The sequence below is a fragment of the Symphalangus syndactylus genome, chromosome 19, assembly GCF_028878055.3.
Source record: "Symphalangus syndactylus isolate Jambi chromosome 19, NHGRI_mSymSyn1-v2.1_pri, whole genome shotgun sequence".
Classification (NCBI taxonomy): Eukaryota; Metazoa; Chordata; class Mammalia; order Primates; family Hylobatidae; genus Symphalangus; species Symphalangus syndactylus.
The window spans coordinates 72,991,532-73,007,888 of record NC_072434.2 but is presented as its reverse complement, the minus strand read 5'-3'; the positions used below and the strand labels follow the sequence as shown (position 1 = coordinate 73,007,888).

General features: G+C 62.6%; 5 non-coding genes across 5 annotated transcripts; all 5 read left to right on the top strand.

Annotated features, from left to right (window-relative positions):
* The first annotated feature begins 2,187 nt into the window (after positions 1 to 2,187).
* LOC129459108 (5S ribosomal RNA) lies at positions 2,188 to 2,306 on the top strand. Its single transcript, XR_008649912.1, has one exon. It is a non-coding gene; the product is annotated as a 5S ribosomal RNA (ribosomal RNA).
* A 3,159-nt stretch (positions 2,307 to 5,465) lies between these two features.
* LOC129459107 (5S ribosomal RNA) lies at positions 5,466 to 5,584 on the top strand. The gene has a single exon (XR_008649911.1). It is a non-coding gene; the product is annotated as a 5S ribosomal RNA (ribosomal RNA).
* A 3,169-nt stretch (positions 5,585 to 8,753) lies between these two features.
* Positions 8,754 to 8,872, top strand: LOC129459106 (5S ribosomal RNA). The gene has a single exon (XR_008649910.1). It is a non-coding gene; the product is annotated as a 5S ribosomal RNA (ribosomal RNA).
* A 3,159-nt stretch (positions 8,873 to 12,031) lies between these two features.
* LOC129459105 (5S ribosomal RNA) lies at positions 12,032 to 12,150 on the top strand. The gene has a single exon (XR_008649909.1). It is a non-coding gene; the product is annotated as a 5S ribosomal RNA (ribosomal RNA).
* A 3,159-nt stretch (positions 12,151 to 15,309) lies between these two features.
* Positions 15,310 to 15,428, top strand: LOC129459104 (5S ribosomal RNA). Its single transcript, XR_008649908.1, has one exon. It is a non-coding gene; the product is annotated as a 5S ribosomal RNA (ribosomal RNA).
* The last annotated feature ends 929 nt before the right edge of the window (positions 15,429 to 16,357 follow it).

Here is a 16,357-nt window from a genome sequence, read left to right as displayed (position 1 = left end):
GAAACCCACCTGCAAAGCAAGCAGTTCATCCAGGAAGCAGCCCGTCTCAGCGCTCCGTTGGTCCTCTCGCATGGACCTCCTGGCCCCCATGTTCTGGCGCAGCCCAAGCCCCCTCCACCCTCTCCCGGCCTGCTCAAAAGGGCGCCGCCTACTACGGGAGCCCGGCGCCTCCCCTCTAAGGCTCTATCGCGCTCTCTCGCTCTCTAGCTCCCTCCGCCTCTATCTTCTAGGTTTCCCCCTGGACCTCGCGCTACTTCTGTCGTCTTCCCTCGGCCTCTCTGTCTCTCGCTCTTTCTCCGTCCCTCTCTCTCAGCCTCTCCGTCTGTCTCTTACCGCCTCCCCTGAGGGCGGCAAGCCACCCAGGCGCCGAGGCAAGAGATCGACGACACGAACTGTTCCAGGGTAATAACATACAAAACAAGAAGAGTTATACCAGATACAGATCTCCGATACGAGGAGATGTGAATAGCAGTCATCATTAGTTTGTAGCAATTACTCTTTATTCCAATATTCTAATAATCCTCGCTGTATACTCATAACCTAGGAAAAACCAGGCCATGCAGAGTTAGGAGCTGAGAGGGCACAGTGAGGCGTGACCAGAAGACAAGTGTGAGAGCCTTCTGTGATGCCCAGACAGGGCCACCAGAAGGGCTCCTTGCTCTAGCGGTGACGCCGGCGTCTGGGAAGACGCCCGTTGCCAGGCGGACCGTGGTCTACCGGTAGCGAAAAGTGTCAAGGAACAACACGCGCTGCTTAGCAGACCGGGAAAGGGAGTCTCCTTTCCCCCGGGGGAGTATAGAGAAGACTCTGCCCCTCCACCTCTGCTGCAGGGCCTGACAGCAGTCACTTATCCAGATGCGTAACCGTCTCCCGGTGATGTTCTGCTTCAGTGGTCACGCTCCTAGTCCGCCTTCACGTTCCGTCCTCTACACCTGGCTCTGCCTTCTACGTAGCAGTAGAGACTTAGTGAAATTACTAAAAGTCTGTAATATGCATAAATCATGGCGTAAGCTGTCTTTCTCTTTGTCTCCTCTCTCTCTCTCTCTGCCTCAGTTCCCCGGCAGGGAAGGGCCCCCCCGTCCAGTGGACACGTGACCCACGTGATCTTACCTATCATTGGAGATGACTCACACTCTTTACCCCGCTCCTTTTCTTTGGATCCAATAAATAACAGCGCAGCCAGACATTCGGGGACACTACCGGTCTCCGCGCATTGGTAGTGGTGGAACCCCGGGGCCAGCTGTCTTTTCTTTGATCTCTTTGTCTTGTGTCTTTATTTCTACAACCTCTGGTCTCCACACACGGGGAGAGACCCTGTGGGGCTGGACCCTACACTCCCCCTCCACTGTCTTTCTCGATGGCTGTCTCTCTCATGCCCTCGGTTTCTATCTCTCCATCCATCTCGTCCATGCTCTCCTTCAAGCCGTGTGTGTGTGTGTGTGTGTGTGTGTGTGTGTGTGTGTGTGTGTGCGTGTGTGCGGGCGTGTGTGGGTGTCTCTGTGTCTTTGTGTGTGTGTCTGTGCCTGTGTCTCTGTGTGTGTGTGTGTGTGTGTGTGTGCGTGTGTGTGTGTGTGCCGGTGCGCGAGCCCGCGTGCGAGGGCCCCCGTGTGTGTCTGTGTGTGGGCGAGTGGATTTGAGCCTGGTGGTGGTGGGGTGTGTCTGGGTTTCTCTCAGCCCCTCTCACCCAGGATCAGGCCGCCGCCTCTAGTGCCAGCCCGGGGCAAAGCAGGGCAACCCACCGACCCGCTACGCCCCACGCCCTCTTGTCCACCGGCCGGGTCTTGGTCGGGACAAGCGAGCGCGGTCGGGGCGTTGTGAGAGAAAGGCCCCGCGCGGCTGGGCCGGCTGTTCGACCTTGGCCAGCCCTGACGGCTCTGGGTGGGTGGGGCAAGAGGGGACCTCGCAGGAGCCCCTGAGCGGCGAGGGATCCAAAACGCTACCTCCGCGGCAGGGCGGAGGACCGGAGCGTGTCGCAGGATCGTGGGCCCTGGGCCCTGACGCCTCGGAGCACTCCCTGTTCGGAGCGGGCCCGATGTGGTGGAAGCGCGGGAGCCTGGGGTAGGCCGCGAGCGAGCGGCCCTCGGGTTCCGCGATCCTAGCCCCGCGGCCCCGGGCTGGCGGTGACGGCTGGCATCCGGCGGGCGTGGCTGGGCCGGGCTCTTGGGGCAGCCGGGCGCCTCTCTCGGCGTCTACGGCCATACCACCCTGAACGCGCCCGATCTCGTCTGATCTCGGAAGCTAAGCAGGGTCGGGCCTGGTTAGTACTTGGATGGGAGACCGCCTGGGAATACCGGGTGCTGTAGGCCTTTTCCTTGGCTTTTTGCTTTTTCTTTCCTTTTCTTCCAGACGGGGAGTCTCGCTCTGTCGCCCAGGCTGGAGTGCAGTGGCGCCATCTCGGCTCGCTGCAAGCTCCGCCTCCCGGGTTCACGCCATTCTCCTGCCTCAGCCTCCCGAGTAGCTGGGACTGCAGGCGCCCGCCACCACGCCCGGCTCATTTTTGGTAGTTTCCGTAGAGACGGGGTTTCACCCCGTTAGCCGGGATGGTCTCCATCTCCTGACCTCGTGATCCACCCGCCTCGGCCTCCCAGAGTGCTGGGAATACTGGCGGGAGCCACCGTGCCCGCCCGGCCTGCTGTAGGCTTGTTTGGCTTCCCCGTGGCCTCCCTTCCCATTACAGTCGCCATGCTTCCCAACCTCCCCTGACTCTGCTCAACCTTCATCGCCCTCCTACACCCCCGCCGCCGCCGGGGACCTCCCGCAGGGGGTCCGCCCCTACTGCACGCCGGGCAGCAGCATCCCACCGCTTGCGCCTCGCCGCCGCCCCGCCAGGAGCCCGGCTCCAGCCTGGGAGGGCAGGGGGCCGGACCCCAAAGGCGCAGACGCGGGTTCCCTGCCCTTCGCGGTGCCTTCCCGCTCCCGGAACGCCCAGGCGATTCGATTCACTCATCGAGCGCCAGCGCCGTCGTCGCAACCTTCCGAACCGGGGGAAGGGGCGGCCAGGGGCAGCGGGTGCCACAGACGCCAGCCGAGACCTCGGCTCCAGAACGCATGGGCTGCTTTCTCCGGGGGAAGGACATTCCTTGGCCAGCCACCAGGACAACCGTCCCTGTGCACCCGGATTCCCAATGCCCCCCACTTCGTGTCAACTCCAGTCCCGAGGACACGCCAGAGCCCCAGGCCTCCGGCCGCGCCCGGTGCCAGGGCTCCCGCCAAACGGGCGGGCGCACTCTGCAAATCTCGGGGCGCCCCCGCAAGGCAGCGAGAGCACGGGGAGCTGCCAAGAAAGGAAGGAGCCTACGAAACCCACCTGCAAAGCAAGCAGTTCATCCAGGAAGCAGCCCGTCTCAGCGCTCCGTTGGTCCTCTCGCATGGACCTCCTGGCCCCCATGTTCTGGCGCAGCCCAAGCCCCCTCCACCCTCTCCCGGCCTGCTCAAAAGGGCGCCGCCTACTACGGGAGCCCGGCGCCTCCCCTCTAAGGCTCTATCGCGCTCTCTCGCTCTCTAGCTCCCTCCGCCTCTATCTTCTAGGTTTCCCCCTGGACCTCGCGCTACTTCTGTCGTCTTCCCTCGGCCTCTCTGTCTCTCGCTCTTTCTCCGTCCCTCTCTCTCAGCCTCTCCGTCTGTCTCTTACCGCCTCCCCTGAGGGCGGCAAGCCACCCAGGCGCCGAGGCAAGAGATCGACGACACGAACTGTTCCAGGGTAATAACATACAAAACAAGAAGAGTTATACCAGATACAGATCTCCGATACGAGGAGATGTGAATAGCAGTCATCATTAGTTTGTAGCAATTACTCTTTATTCCAATATTCTAATAATCCTCGCTGTATACTCATAACCTAGGAAAAACCAGGCCATGCAGAGTTAGGAGCTGAGAGGGCACAGTGAGGCGTGACCAGAAGACAAGTGTGAGAGCCTTCTGTGATGCCCAGACAGGGCCACCAGAAGGGCTCCTTGCTCTAGCGGTGACGCCGGCGTCTGGGAAGACGCCCGTTGCCAGGCGGACCGTGGTCTACCGGTAGCGAAAAGTGTCAAGGAACAACACGCGCTGCTTAGCAGACCGGGAAAGGGAGTCTCCTTTCCCCCGGGGGAGTATAGAGAAGACTCTGCCCCTCCACCTCTGCTGCAGGGCCTGACAGCAGTCACTTATCCAGATGCGTAACCGTCTCCCGGTGATGTTCTGCTTCAGTGGTCACGCTCCTAGTCCGCCTTCACGTTCCGTCCTCTACACCTGGCTCTGCCTTCTACGTAGCAGTAGAGACTTAGTGAAATTACTAAAAGTCTGTAATATGCATAAATCATGGCGTAAGCTGTCTTTCTCTTTGTCTCCTCTCTCTCTCTCTCTGCCTCAGTTCCCCGGCAGGGAAGGGCCCCCCCGTCCAGTGGACACGTGACCCACGTGATCTTACCTATCATTGGAGATGACTCACACTCTTTACCCCGCTCCTTTTCTTTGGATCCAATAAATAACAGCGCAGCCAGACATTCGGGGACACTACCGGTCTCCGCGCATTGGTAGTGGTGGAACCCCGGGGCCAGCTGTCTTTTCTTTGATCTCTTTGTCTTGTGTCTTTATTTCTACAACCTCTGGTCTCCACACACGGGGAGAGACCCTGTGGGGCTGGACCCTACACTCCCCCTCCACTGTCTTTCTCGATGGCTGTCTCTCTCATGCCCTCGGTTTCTATCTCTCCATCCATCTCGTCCATGCTCTCCTTCAAGCCGTGTGTGTGTGTGTGTGTGTGTGTGCGTGTGTGCGGGCGTGTGTGGGTGTCTCTGTGTCTTTGTGTGTGTGTCTGTGCCTGTGTCTCTGTGTGTGTGTGTGTGTGTGTGTGCGTGTGTGTGTGTGTGTGCCGGTGCGCGAGCCCGCGTGCGAGGGCCCCCGTGTGTGTCTGTGTGTGGGCGAGTGGATTTGAGCCTGGTGGTGGTGGGGTGTGTCTGGGTTTCTCTCAGCCCCTCTCACCCAGGATCAGGCCGCCGCCTCTAGTGCCAGCCCGGGGCAAAGCAGGGCAACCCACCGACCCGCTACGCCCCACGCCCTCTTGTCCACCGGCCGGGTCTTGGTCGGGACAAGCGAGCGCGGTCGGGGCGTTGTGAGAGAAAGGCCCCGCGCGGCTGGGCCGGCTGTTCGACCTTGGCCAGCCCTGACGGCTCTGGGTGGGTGGGGCAAGAGGGGACCTCGCAGGAGCCCCTGAGCGGCGAGGGATCCAAAACGCTACCTCCGCGGCAGGGCGGAGGACCGGAGCGTGTCGCAGGATCGTGGGCCCTGGGCCCTGACGCCTCGGAGCACTCCCTGTTCGGAGCGGGCCCGATGTGGTGGAAGCGCGGGAGCCTGGGGTAGGCCGCGAGCGAGCGGCCCTCGGGTTCCGCGATCCTAGCCCCGCGGCCCCGGGCTGGCGGTGACGGCTGGCATCCGGCGGGCGTGGCTGGGCCGGGCTCTTGGGGCAGCCGGGCGCCTCTCTCGGCGTCTACGGCCATACCACCCTGAACGCGCCCGATCTCGTCTGATCTCGGAAGCTAAGCAGGGTCGGGCCTGGTTAGTACTTGGATGGGAGACCGCCTGGGAATACCGGGTGCTGTAGGCCTTTTCCTTGGCTTTTTGCTTTTTCTTTCCTTTTCTTCCAGACGGGGAGTCTCGCTCTGTCGCCCAGGCTGGAGTGCAGTGGCGCCATCTCGGCTCGCTGCAAGCTCCGCCTCCCGGGTTCACGCCATTCTCCTGCCTCAGCCTCCCGAGTAGCTGGGACTGCAGGCGCCCGCCACCACGCCCGGCTCATTTTTGGTAGTTTCCGTAGAGACGGGGTTTCACCCCGTTAGCCGGGATGGTCTCCATCTCCTGACCTCGTGATCCACCCGCCTCGGCCTCCCAGAGTGCTGGGAATACTGGCGGGAGCCACCGTGCCCGCCCGGCCTGCTGTAGGCTTGTTTGGCTTCCCCGTGGCCTCCCTTCCCATTACAGTCGCCATGCTTCCCAACCTCCCCTGACTCTGCTCAACCTTCATCGCCCTCCTACACCCCCGCCGCCGCCGGGGACCTCCCGCAGGGGGTCCGCCCCTACTGCACGCCGGGCAGCAGCATCCCACCGCTTGCGCCTCGCCGCCGCCCCGCCAGGAGCCCGGCTCCAGCCTGGGAGGGCAGGGGGCCGGACCCCAAAGGCGCAGACGCGGGTTCCCTGCCCTTCGCGGTGCCTTCCCGCTCCCGGAACGCCCAGGCGATTCGATTCACTCATCGAGCGCCAGCGCCGTCGTCGCAACCTTCCGAACCGGGGGAAGGGGCGGCCAGGGGCAGCGGGTGCCACAGACGCCAGCCGAGACCTCGGCTCCAGAACGCATGGGCTGCTTTCTCCGGGGGAAGGACATTCCTTGGCCAGCCACCAGGACAACCGTCCCTGTGCACCCGGATTCCCAATGCCCCCCACTTCGTGTCAACTCCAGTCCCGAGGACACGCCAGAGCCCCAGGCCTCCGGCCGCGCCCGGTGCCAGGGCTCCCGCCAAACGGGCGGGCGCACTCTGCAAATCTCGGGGCGCCCCCGCAAGGCAGCGAGAGCACGGGGAGCTGCCAAGAAAGGAAGGAGCCTACGAAACCCACCTGCAAAGCAAGCAGTTCATCCAGGAAGCAGCCCGTCTCAGCGCTCCGTTGGTCCTCTCGCATGGACCTCCTGGCCCCCATGTTCTGGCGCAGCCCAAGCCCCCTCCACCCTCTCCCGGCCTGCTCAAAAGGGCGCCGCCTACTACGGGAGCCCGGCGCCTCCCCTCTAAGGCTCTATCGCGCTCTCTCGCTCTCTAGCTCCCTCCGCCTCTATCTTCTAGGTTTCCCCCTGGACCTCGCGCTACTTCTGTCGTCTTCCCTCGGCCTCTCTGTCTCTCGCTCTTTCTCCGTCCCTCTCTCTCAGCCTCTCCGTCTGTCTCTTACCGCCTCCCCTGAGGGCGGCAAGCCACCCAGGCGCCGAGGCAAGAGATCGACGACACGAACTGTTCCAGGGTAATAACATACAAAACAAGAAGAGTTATACCAGATACAGATCTCCGATACGAGGAGATGTGAATAGCAGTCATCATTAGTTTGTAGCAATTACTCTTTATTCCAATATTCTAATAATCCTCGCTGTATACTCATAACCTAGGAAAAACCAGGCCATGCAGAGTTAGGAGCTGAGAGGGCACAGTGAGGCGTGACCAGAAGACAAGTGTGAGAGCCTTCTGTGATGCCCAGACAGGGCCACCAGAAGGGCTCCTTGCTCTAGCGGTGACGCCGGCGTCTGGGAAGACGCCCGTTGCCAGGCGGACCGTGGTCTACCGGTAGCGAAAAGTGTCAAGGAACAACACGCGCTGCTTAGCAGACCGGGAAAGGGAGTCTCCTTTCCCCCGGGGGAGTATAGAGAAGACTCTGCCCCTCCACCTCTGCTGCAGGGCCTGACAGCAGTCACTTATCCAGATGCGTAACCGTCTCCCGGTGATGTTCTGCTTCAGTGGTCACGCTCCTAGTCCGCCTTCACGTTCCGTCCTCTACACCTGGCTCTGCCTTCTACGTAGCAGTAGAGACTTAGTGAAATTACTAAAAGTCTGTAATATGCATAAATCATGGCGTAAGCTGTCTTTCTCTTTGTCTCCTCTCTCTCTCTCTCTGCCTCAGTTCCCCGGCAGGGAAGGGCCCCCCCGTCCAGTGGACACGTGACCCACGTGATCTTACCTATCATTGGAGATGACTCACACTCTTTACCCCGCTCCTTTTCTTTGGATCCAATAAATAACAGCGCAGCCAGACATTCGGGGACACTACCGGTCTCCGCGCATTGGTAGTGGTGGAACCCCGGGGCCAGCTGTCTTTTCTTTGATCTCTTTGTCTTGTGTCTTTATTTCTACAACCTCTGGTCTCCACACACGGGGAGAGACCCTGTGGGGCTGGACCCTACACTCCCCCTCCACTGTCTTTCTCGATGGCTGTCTCTCTCATGCCCTCGGTTTCTATCTCTCCATCCATCTCGTCCATGCTCTCCTTCAAGCCGTGTGTGTGTGTGTGTGTGTGTGTGTGTGTGTGTGTGTGTGCGGGCGTGTGTGGGTGTCTCTGTGTCTTTGTGTGTGTGTCTGTGCCTGTGTCTCTGTGTGTGTGTGTGTGTGTGTGTGTGCGTGTGTGTGTGTGTGTGCCGGTGCGCGAGCCCGCGTGCGAGGGCCCCCGTGTGTGTCTGTGTGTGGGCGAGTGGATTTGAGCCTGGTGGTGGTGGGGTGTGTCTGGGTTTCTCTCAGCCCCTCTCACCCAGGATCAGGCCGCCGCCTCTAGTGCCAGCCCGGGGCAAAGCAGGGCAACCCACCGACCCGCTACGCCCCACGCCCTCTTGTCCACCGGCCGGGTCTTGGTCGGGACAAGCGAGCGCGGTCGGGGCGTTGTGAGAGAAAGGCCCCGCGCGGCTGGGCCGGCTGTTCGACCTTGGCCAGCCCTGACGGCTCTGGGTGGGTGGGGCAAGAGGGGACCTCGCAGGAGCCCCTGAGCGGCGAGGGATCCAAAACGCTACCTCCGCGGCAGGGCGGAGGACCGGAGCGTGTCGCAGGATCGTGGGCCCTGGGCCCTGACGCCTCGGAGCACTCCCTGTTCGGAGCGGGCCCGATGTGGTGGAAGCGCGGGAGCCTGGGGTAGGCCGCGAGCGAGCGGCCCTCGGGTTCCGCGATCCTAGCCCCGCGGCCCCGGGCTGGCGGTGACGGCTGGCATCCGGCGGGCGTGGCTGGGCCGGGCTCTTGGGGCAGCCGGGCGCCTCTCTCGGCGTCTACGGCCATACCACCCTGAACGCGCCCGATCTCGTCTGATCTCGGAAGCTAAGCAGGGTCGGGCCTGGTTAGTACTTGGATGGGAGACCGCCTGGGAATACCGGGTGCTGTAGGCCTTTTCCTTGGCTTTTTGCTTTTTCTTTCCTTTTCTTCCAGACGGGGAGTCTCGCTCTGTCGCCCAGGCTGGAGTGCAGTGGCGCCATCTCGGCTCGCTGCAAGCTCCGCCTCCCGGGTTCACGCCATTCTCCTGCCTCAGCCTCCCGAGTAGCTGGGACTGCAGGCGCCCGCCACCACGCCCGGCTCATTTTTGGTAGTTTCCGTAGAGACGGGGTTTCACCCCGTTAGCCGGGATGGTCTCCATCTCCTGACCTCGTGATCCACCCGCCTCGGCCTCCCAGAGTGCTGGGAATACTGGCGGGAGCCACCGTGCCCACCCGGCCTGCTGTAGGCTTGTTTGGCTTCCCCGTGGCCTCCCTTCCCATTACAGTCGCCATGCTTCCCAACCTCCCCTGACTCTGCTCAACCTTCATCGCCCTCCTACACCCCCGCCGCCGCCGGGGACCTCCCGCAGGGGGTCCGCCCCTACTGCACGCCGGGCAGCAGCATCCCACCGCTTGCGCCTCGCCGCCGCCCCGCCAGGAGCCCGGCTCCAGCCTGGGAGGGCAGGGGGCCGGACCCCAAAGGCGCAGACGCGGGTTCCCTGCCCTTCGCGGTGCCTTCCCGCTCCCGGAACGCCCAGGCGATTCGATTCACTCATCGAGCGCCAGCGCCGTCGTCGCAACCTTCCGAACCGGGGGAAGGGGCGGCCAGGGGCAGCGGGTGCCACAGACGCCAGCCGAGACCTCGGCTCCAGAACGCATGGGCTGCTTTCTCCGGGGGAAGGACATTCCTTGGCCAGCCACCAGGACAACCGTCCCTGTGCACCCGGATTCCCAATGCCCCCCACTTCGTGTCAACTCCAGTCCCGAGGACACGCCAGAGCCCCAGGCCTCCGGCCGCGCCCGGTGCCAGGGCTCCCGCCAAACGGGCGGGCGCACTCTGCAAATCTCGGGGCGCCCCCGCAAGGCAGCGAGAGCACGGGGAGGTGCCAAGAAAGGAAGGAGCCTACGAAACCCACCTGCAAAGCAAGCAGTTCATCCAGGAAGCAGCCCGTCTCAGCGCTCCGTTGGTCCTCTCGCATGGACCTCCTGGCCCCCATGTTCTGGCGCAGCCCAAGCCCCCTCCACCCTCTCCCGGCCTGCTCAAAAGGGCGCCGCCTACTACGGGAGCCCGGCGCCTCCCCTCTAAGGCTCTATCGCGCTCTCTCGCTCTCTAGCTCCCTCCGCCTCTATCTTCTAGGTTTCCCCCTGGACCTCGCGCTACTTCTGTCGTCTTCCCTCGGCCTCTCTGTCTCTCGCTCTTTCTCCGTCCCTCTCTCTCAGCCTCTCCGTCTGTCTCTTACCGCCTCCCCTGAGGGCGGCAAGCCACCCAGGCGCCGAGGCAAGAGATCGACGACACGAACTGTTCCAGGGTAATAACATACAAAACAAGAAGAGTTATACCAGATACAGATCTCCGATACGAGGAGATGTGAATAGCAGTCATCATTAGTTTGTAGCAATTACTCTTTATTCCAATATTCTAATAATCCTCGCTGTATACTCATAACCTAGGAAAAACCAGGCCATGCAGAGTTAGGAGCTGAGAGGGCACAGTGAGGCGTGACCAGAAGACAAGTGTGAGAGCCTTCTGTGATGCCCAGACAGGGCCACCAGAAGGGCTCCTTGCTCTAGCGGTGACGCCGGCGTCTGGGAAGACGCCCGTTGCCAGGCGGACCGTGGTCTACCGGTAGCGAAAAGTGTCAAGGAACAACACGCGCTGCTTAGCAGACCGGGAAAGGGAGTCTCCTTTCCCCCGGGGGAGTATAGAGAAGACTCTGCCCCTCCACCTCTGCTGCAGGGCCTGACAGCAGTCACTTATCCAGATGCGTAACCGTCTCCCGGTGATGTTCTGCTTCAGTGGTCACGCTCCTAGTCCGCCTTCACGTTCCGTCCTCTACACCTGGCTCTGCCTTCTACGTAGCAGTAGAGACTTAGTGAAATTACTAAAAGTCTGTAATATGCATAAATCATGGCGTAAGCTGTCTTTCTCTTTGTCTCCTCTCTCTCTCTCTCTGCCTCAGTTCCCCGGCAGGGAAGGGCCCCCCCGTCCAGTGGACACGTGACCCACGTGATCTTACCTATCATTGGAGATGACTCACACTCTTTACCCCGCTCCTTTTCTTTGGATCCAATAAATAACAGCGCAGCCAGACATTCGGGGACACTACCGGTCTCCGCGCATTGGTAGTGGTGGAACCCCGGGGCCAGCTGTCTTTTCTTTGATCTCTTTGTCTTGTGTCTTTATTTCTACAACCTCTGGTCTCCACACACGGGGAGAGACCCTGTGGGGCTGGACCCTACACTCCCCCTCCACTGTCTTTCTCGATGGCTGTCTCTCTCATGCCCTCGGTTTCTATCTCTCCATCCATCTCGTCCATGCTCTCCTTCAAGCCGTGTGTGTGTGTGTGTGTGTGTGTGCGTGTGTGCGGGCGTGTGTGGGTGTCTCTGTGTCTTTGTGTGTGTGTCTGTGCCTGTGTCTCTGTGTGTGTGTGTGTGTGTGTGTGCGTGTGTGTGTGTGTGTGCCGGTGCGCGAGCCCGCGTGCGAGGGCCCCCGTGTGTGTCTGTGTGTGGGCGAGTGGATTTGAGCCTGGTGGTGGTGGGGTGTGTCTGGGTTTCTCTCAGCCCCTCTCACCCAGGATCAGGCCGCCGCCTCTAGTGCCAGCCCGGGGCAAAGCAGGGCAACCCACCGACCCGCTACGCCCCACGCCCTCTTGTCCACCGGCCGGGTCTTGGTCGGGACAAGCGAGCGCGGTCGGGGCGTTGTGAGAGAAAGGCCCCGCGCGGCTGGGCCGGCTGTTCGACCTTGGCCAGCCCTGACGGCTCTGGGTGGGTGGGGCAAGAGGGGACCTCGCAGGAGCCCCTGAGCGGCGAGGGATCCAAAACGCTACCTCCGCGGCAGGGCGGAGGACCGGAGCGTGTCGCAGGATCGTGGGCCCTGGGCCCTGACGCCTCGGAGCACTCCCTGTTCGGAGCGGGCCCGATGTGGTGGAAGCGCGGGAGCCTGGGGTAGGCCGCGAGCGAGCGGCCCTCGGGTTCCGCGATCCTAGCCCCGCGGCCCCGGGCTGGCGGTGACGGCTGGCATCCGGCGGGCGTGGCTGGGCCGGGCTCTTGGGGCAGCCGGGCGCCTCTCTCGGCGTCTACGGCCATACCACCCTGAACGCGCCCGATCTCGTCTGATCTCGGAAGCTAAGCAGGGTCGGGCCTGGTTAGTACTTGGATGGGAGACCGCCTGGGAATACCGGGTGCTGTAGGCCTTTTCCTTGGCTTTTTGCTTTTTCTTTCCTTTTCTTCCAGACGGGGAGTCTCGCTCTGTCGCCCAGGCTGGAGTGCAGTGGCGCCATCTCGGCTCGCTGCAAGCTCCGCCTCCCGGGTTCACGCCATTCTCCTGCCTCAGCCTCCCGAGTAGCTGGGACTGCAGGCGCCCGCCACCACGCCCGGCTCATTTTTGGTAGTTTCCGTAGAGACGGGGTTTCACCCCGTTAGCCGGGATGGTCTCCATCTCCTGACCTCGTGATCCACCCGCCTCGGCCTCCCAGAGTGCTGGGAATACTGGCGGGAGCCACCGTGCCCGCCCGGCCTGCTGTAGGCTTGTTTGGCTTCCCCGTGGCCTCCCTTCCCATTACAGTCGCCATGCTTCCCAACCTCCCCTGACTCTGCTCAACCTTCATCGCCCTCCTACACCCCCGCCGCCGCCGGGGACCTCCCGCAGGGGGTCCGCCCCTACTGCACGCCGGGCAGCAGCATCCCACCGCTTGCGCCTCGCCGCCGCCCCGCCAGGAGCCCGGCTCCAGCCTGGGAGGGCAGGGGGCCGGACCCCAAAGGCGCAGACGCGGGTTCCCTGCCCTTCGCGGTGCCTTCCCGCTCCCGGAACGCCCAGGCGATTCGATTCACTCATCGAGCGCCAGCGCCGTCGTCGCAACCTTCCGAACCGGGGGAAGGGGCGGCCAGGGGCAGCGGGTGCCACAGACGCCAGCCGAGACCTCGGCTCCAGAACGCATGGGCTGCTTTCTCCGGGGGAAGGACATTCCTTGGCCAGCCACCAGGACAACCGTCCCTGTGCACCCGGATTCCCAATGCCCCCCACTTCGTGTCAACTCCAGTCCCGAGGACACGCCAGAGCCCCAGGCCTCCGGCCGCGCCCGGTGCCAGGGCTCCCGCCAAACGGGCGGGCGCACTCTGCAAATCTCGGGGCGCCCCCGCAAGGCAGCGAGAGCACGGGGAGCTGCCAAGAAAGGAAGGAGCCTACGAAACCCACCTGCAAAGCAAGCAGTTCATCCAGGAAGCAGCCCGTCTCAGCGCTCCGTTGGTCCTCTCGCATGGACCTCCTGGCCCCCATGTTCTGGCGCAGCCCAAGCCCCCTCCACCCTCTCCCGGCCTGCTCAAAAGGGCGCCGCCTACTACGGGAGCCCGGCGCCTCCCCTCTAAGGCTCTATCGCGCTCTCTCGCTCTCTAGCTCCCTCCGCCTCTATCTTCTAGGTTTCCCCCTGGACCTCGCGCTACTTCTGTCGTCTTCCCTCGGCCTCTCTGTCTCTCGCTCTTTCTCCGTCCCTCTCTCTCAGCCTCTCCGTCTGTCTCTTACCGCCTCCCCTGAGGGCGGCAAGCCACCCAGGCGCCGAGGCAAGAGATCGACGACACGAACTGTTCCAGGGTAATAACATACAAAACAAGAAGAGTTATACCAGATACAGATCTCCGATACGAGGAGATGTGAATAGCAGTCATCATTAGTTTGTAGCAATTACTCTTTATTCCAATATTCTAATAATCCTCGCTGTATACTCATAACCTAGGAAAAACCAGGCCATGCAGAGTTAGGAGCTGAGAGGGCACAGTGAGGCGTGACCAGAAGACAAGTGTGAGAGCCTTCTGTGATGCCCAGACAGGGCCACCAGAAGGGCTCCTTGCTCTAGCGGTGACGCCGGCGTCTGGGAAGACGCCCGTTGCCAGGCGGACCGTGGTCTACCGGTAGCGAAAAGTGTCAAGGAACAACACGCGCTGCTTAGCAGACCGGGAAAGGGAGTCTCCTTTCCCCCGGGGGAGTATAGAGAAGACTCTGCCCCTCCACCTCTGCTGCAGGGCCTGACAGCAGTCACTTATCCAGATGCGTAACCGTCTCCCGGTGATGTTCTGCTTCAGTGGTCACGCTCCTAGTCCGCCTTCACGTTCCGTCCTCTACACCTGGCTCTGCCTTCTACGTAGCAGTAGAGACTTAGTGAAATTACTAAAAGTCTGTAATATGCATAAATCATGGCGTAAGCTGTCTTTCTCTTTGTCTCCTCTCTCTCTCTCTCTGCCTCAGTTCCCCGGCAGGGAAGGGCCCCCCCGTCCAGTGGACACGTGACCCACGTGATCTTACCTATCATTGGAGATGACTCACACTCTTTACCCCGCTCCTTTTCTTTGGATCCAATAAATAACAGCGCAGCCAGACATTCGGGGACACTACCGGTCTCCGCGCATTGGTAGTGGTGGAACCCCGGGGCCAGCTGTCTTTTCTTTGATCTCTTTGTCTTGTGTCTTTATTTCTACAACCTCTGGTCTCCACACACGGGGAGAGACCCTGTGGGGCTGGACCCTACACTCCCCCTCCACTGTCTTTCTCGATGGCTGTCTCTCTCATGCCCTCGGTTTCTATCTCTCCATCCATCTCGTCCATGCTCTCCTTCAAGCCGTGTGTGTGTGTGTGTGTGTGTGTGCGTGTGTGCGGGCGTGTGTGGGTGTCTCTGTGTCTTTGTGTGTGTGTCTGTGCCTGTGTCTCTGTGTGTGTGTGTGTGTGTGTGTGCGTGTGTGTGTGTGTGTGCCGGTGCGCGAGCCCGCGTGCGAGGGCCCCCGTGTGTGTCTGTGTGTGGGCGAGTGGATTTGAGCCTGGTGGTGGTGGGGTGTGTCTGGGTTTCTCTCAGCCCCTCTCACCCAGGATCAGGCCGCCGCCTCTAGTGCCAGCCCGGGGCAAAGCAGGGCAACCCACCGACCCGCTACGCCCCACGCCCTCTTGTCCACCGGCCGGGTCTTGGTCGGGACAAGCGAGCGCGGTCGGGGCGTTGTGAGAGAAAGGCCCCGCGCGGCTGGGCCGGCTGTTCGACCTTGGCCAGCCCTGACGGCTCTGGGTGGGTGGGGCAAGAGGGGACCTCGCAGGAGCCCCTGAGCGGCGAGGGATCCAAAACGCTACCTCCGCGGCAGGGCGGAGGACCGGAGCGTGTCGCAGGATCGTGGGCCCTGGGCCCTGACGCCTCGGAGCACTCCCTGTTCGGAGCGGGCCCGATGTGGTGGAAGCGCGGGAGCCTGGGGTAGGCCGCGAGCGAGCGGCCCTCGGGTTCCGCGATCCTAGCCCCGCGGCCCCGGGCTGGCGGTGACGGCTGGCATCCGGCGGGCGTGGCTGGGCCGGGCTCTTGGGGCAGCCGGGCGCCTCTCTCGGCGTCTACGGCCATACCACCCTGAACGCGCCCGATCTCGTCTGATCTCGGAAGCTAAGCAGGGTCGGGCCTGGTTAGTACTTGGATGGGAGACCGCCTGGGAATACCGGGTGCTGTAGGCCTTTTCCTTGGCTTTTTGCTTTTTCTTTCCTTTTCTTCCAGACGGGGAGTCTCGCTCTGTCGCCCAGGCTGGAGTGCAGTGGCGCCATCTCGGCTCGCTGCAAGCTCCGCCTCCCGGGTTCACGCCATTCTCCTGCCTCAGCCTCCCGAGTAGCTGGGACTGCAGGCGCCCGCCACCACGCCCGGCTCATTTTTGGTAGTTTCCGTAGAGACGGGGTTTCACCCCGTTAGCCGGGATGGTCTCCATCTCCTGACCTCGTGATCCACCCGCCTCGGCCTCCCAGAGTGCTGGGAATACTGGCGGGAGCCACCGTGCCCGCCCGGCCTGCTGTAGGCTTGTTTGGCTTCCCCGTGGCCTCCCTTCCCATTACAGTCGCCATGCTTCCCAACCTCCCCTGACTCTGCTCAACCTTCATCGCCCTCCTACACCCCCGCCGCCGCCGGGGACCTCCCGCAGGGGGTCCGCCCCTACTGCACGCCGGGCAGCAGCATCCCACCGCTTGCGCCTCGCCGCCGCCCCGCCAGGAGCCCGGCTCCAGCCTGGGAGGGCAGGGGGCCGGACCCCAAAGGCGCAGACGCGGGTTCCCTGCCCTTCGCGGTGCCTTCCCGCTCCCGGAACGCCCAGGCGATTCGATTCACTCATCGAGCGCCAGCGCCGTCGTCGCAACCTTCCGAACCGGGGGAAGGGGCGGCCAGGGGCAGCGGGTGCCACAGACGCCAGCCGAGACCTCGGCTCCAGAACGCATGGGCTGCTTTCTCCGGGGGAAGGACATTCCTTGGCCAGCCACCAGGACAACCGTCCCTGTGCACCCGGATTCCCAATGCCCCCCACTTCGTGTCAACTCCAGTCCCGAGGACACGCCAGAGCCCCAGGCCTCCGGCCGCGCCCGGTGCCAGGGCTCCCGCCAAACGGGCGGGCGCACTCTGCAAA